Raw genomic sequence first — 4,074 nt, 5'->3', positions numbered from 1 at the left:
CTTGAATCATCAAAGAACGTCTCCCACAATCCATTTTTATCTTCTTTTGCTTTCATGAGATTGGGAATAGGAACACTTTCTTCAAATATACAATATGTCCCAAGACCTGTCTCCTTGGCTTCTTGTATTGGATCAAACTAATAGGCAATAACCCACTCATCCAAAAGGTAGTCAGAAACCTCTACTAATAAAGTAGTAGGCTAATGGGATGTGTACATTTCCTCCTCCTCCCTAATCATACAATTCATGTTTATAGGGCTTGGAGTATAAGTCTCTATGTGGTTAAGGGCTAAAGGTTCTAATTTTAGGGAAGCTCGTGCCTCATATCTTGTTTTAAAGAACATATAGGACCAATTATCTGCAATATGACCCCTTACTTGTGCAGTGAAGTCTCTAGAAAGATAGATAGCAAAAGAAAGCTCTACATCTAATATTGATCCAGTGCAACCAAGACAAGCATGCAATGTCATCTCCACATTTTTTAGGACCCCTACAGTCTTGACAATACTACCATCCAACTGAAGGACATCCCTGACTATGGGCTCATACTTGATACCAAGGAGATCAACTATACTTTTAGGCATTACAGAACTACTAGCCCCTAAATCTATCATACAATTGTGGACTAGTTTATCTCCTATGATCAAGGAAACATAAAAGGGGGGAGGCCTGATTTTATTACTTATTTCTCCTTCCTTTATTGGCTACACCAAACTTATTGCATTATTCTCTTTAGGTACCTAATGCTTGGCTTCTATGTTCTCTAATTCTTTCTGTAGCAATTCCTTTTGAAATGGTATGGTGGCAATGACAACCCACATGGAGATATTGATATTAGTCCTTTTCATTTGATCCACCACATTAAAAGGGGTGTTGACTACCTTGGTTAAAGCTTTGGGATTTGCATGGGTAGGTGGCTAAGGTTGAGTAACTTAAGGTTCAACAAGGTCCTGGTTGCTTTTGTTCTACTTGTGTTGAGGGGCAACATTGGAGTGGGCACTCATTATTGGCACATAAGGAGTAGCATCTGGAGTTGAATCATGATTTGGTGAAGGATATATAGCATCCTCAACCACTCTTCTTTTTCTCCTAGTATTGTGAGCTATACCATGATGACTAGAATGAAAATGCTCCTTTGATTGATGGTTCATGAAAGAACAATCATTTTGTTGATATAAATAAGAAGCATCAGTAGGATAACTATCACTGTATGATTGCCCTGCTGTAGACTCTTGGGTAGTCAACGCCAAATAAGATTCTACCTTCTAGCACGTGTAACAAACATAAGAATAGTTACAAGATGGGTAGAAATCTTTCTCTTGAGCAAAATTGTTTTAGGGGACCAAGGCTCTGTTTTGATTCATATTGGCAACAAGGGTATTACCAATAGGTCTACTCTGATTATATGGAACATGAACTTGAGTTTGATTGGGAGGCCTACTATTTAAAAGAGTTTGATATTGCAGTTGAGGAACCTTATTACCTTGAGTTTTTTGCCTCTTGATGGTCACCAACTCATTACTCATCTTTTGCATCACTGCAATGTTATCCTCCATCTTCTTTTCTTGGTCTTGTAGCTTCTTGTCTATATTCTGCATCAACATTTTCATCATAGCTTCAATTTTATCTACTTCATTAGAAGATGTAAAAGCTATGGGGACTCCTACAAGGGATTGACTTGTAGAGGTGGTGGGGACAGGGGCTATTGAAGGTTGATGGTTAGGAAAGTTAGGGAAAAAAGGCATTGGAGGCCTTGGAGCTAACTTCCCACCTTGTATCAAAATATTTTCTACCATGATAGTAGTTTCATAGGCATCTAGCAAAGTATCCCCTCCCATAGTTTGCACTATGGTGCCTATATCACTATTGAGAGCTCTGAGATAATGCAAGAAGGCATTACCTAGGGAAGGCTTTACTATAGTGGGTATTCTATCCCATATCTTTTGAAATCTATAGTTAAAGTCAATCATGTATTCATGGGGGGCTCTTTTGATGGTTGTTAGTTGTTCTACAAGTGATAGGCGATCACTTTTGTCCTCAAAATGTTTGCATAGGGTTGCTCCTAACCCATCCCAATCTATTATAGAGTTATGAGGCAACCCTCTATACCATTGGAGTGCTTTTCCTTTTAAGGATGAGGCTAGAAGCCTTACTACAACATCATCTTTAGTAATACCATGAATGTTGCACACATTGGAAACTTCTTGAATGTGTTCTTCAGGGGAAGTGGAAGTTTCACTAATAAAGTCAGGTGCATTTTTAAGGGCTAATATTGTATATCATGTCTTTGTGCTAGAAAGAGAGGAATTCCACCATTAAAGGTGGAAAAAGTATGAGCTCTAGCCATATAAACAAGTGGCCTATTAATATGAGCAGATGGTATTCTAGGTTGTGACCTATCAATAGGAGGGCTAGAGATGAATCTTGTAGGTGTATGGATTTCTTTTGTACTCCTAATTGGTGACAGAGACAATCTAGTCTTCTTTCTTTTAGGATTTGAAAATCAGAGTTCTGAATACTAAAAATTACCTATAGAAGATGCCCTTGTGTGAGCTTTGGACATGAATTAGCATCTTGGTCTTGAAATCAAGATGTGTTTGAAGCTTGGAGTCGCTAAGTATTGAAGAATGAGCCTCTTGAAGGCCTAAAATACTCAGAGCAACACTATCTTCTCAACATGCGTTAGAACTTTATCTTCTCTTTGAAATTTCACTAGTAAAGTTAGGTACACTTTTAAGGGTTGATATTGGTATATCATGTCTCTATGCTAGCAAAAGAGGACTTCCACCTTTAAAGGTGGTAAAAGTATGAACTCTAGCCATATAAACAAGTGACCTATTAATATGAGTAGATGGTATTCTAGGTTGTGACCTATCAACACGAGGGGTAGAGATGGATCTTGCACATGTATGGATTTCTTCTATACTCCTAATTGGTGATAGAGATAATCTAGTCTTATTTCTTCTAGGATTTGAAAATGAGAGTTCTATTTACTAAAAATTACCTCTAGAAGATGCCCTTGTGTGAGCTTTGGACATGAATCAATAACTTGGTCTTGAAAACCAGATGTGTTTGAAGCTTGGAGTCACCAAGTACTTAAAGAATGAGCCTTGTGAAGGCCTGAAATACTAAGAGCAACACTATCTTCTCAGCATGCATTAGAACTTTATCTTCTCTTTGACACTAGTGAACTTGCAATATGCTCCAATATGTTTGTCCCACTAGGTGTGCCAAAAAATGTTGACATAAAAGCTTGCACCCTTGACTAAGGGAATACTTCTTAGGAAGCCTTATGTAACATGGAAACAACCTCCAAGTTGTGGGACTTGAATAATAAGGTTGACTCTTCGAAGAAGGTCGATGTCCTTTACTATTAGAATGCACCTAAGTGGTTGTTGAGAGGATAAGGGAGAAGGAATGCATGAAAGAAAATTTACCTAATCTAATCTAGAGGAGGTGATACACCAAATAGTATATGGGTTTACTTCTTTTCTAATGAATGCACTAGAACTTAATAGATTTGTCAAAATATACCATTATCTACACCTTTTCAATCTCGATATCCTAGGTAAGCCAAAATATAACACAACCAAAGAAGGAATAAAATAGATTCATTTGATCTAAACAATCACCAAGTATGAACATGATCATATGATATTTCAACCATTAAAATAAATTCAGGAAGTGAGGCCACAAGAATATACACACACCTAACTGATAGAGAATGGATACAACAAAGAAGACTTGTATTGAGTAGAGGCAAAATTGCAGAGTAGCTTTGAGAATTAGGAAAGAGAGAACCCTTAGGAGAGTAACAAAACTTCCTTTTATAGTTCAAGCATAGTTGGGATAGCTTCAGAAAGAAGCCAAGCTCAACCATTGAAATTAAAATTGTAGAGGACAATCATGCAAATCTGAAGAAAATTTGATTTGGGTACACATCTAGATGTAATGAAAATCATCAAAACCCTGACTTGAAGAAACCCTATTGTGATATAATTGGTGCTATTAATGCAAAAAATCCCTCAAATGGATAACTAGGAGGCAATCAACATGTCTTTCATGAATTTTTAG

Source organism: Cupressus sempervirens, chromosome 5 (assembly GCF_028749045.1).
Source record: "Cupressus sempervirens isolate cs-2001-9-10 chromosome 5, ASM2874904v1, whole genome shotgun sequence".
Lineage (NCBI taxonomy): Eukaryota > Viridiplantae > Streptophyta > Pinopsida > Cupressales > Cupressaceae > Cupressus > Cupressus sempervirens.
This window is presented reverse-complemented; position numbering follows the sequence as displayed.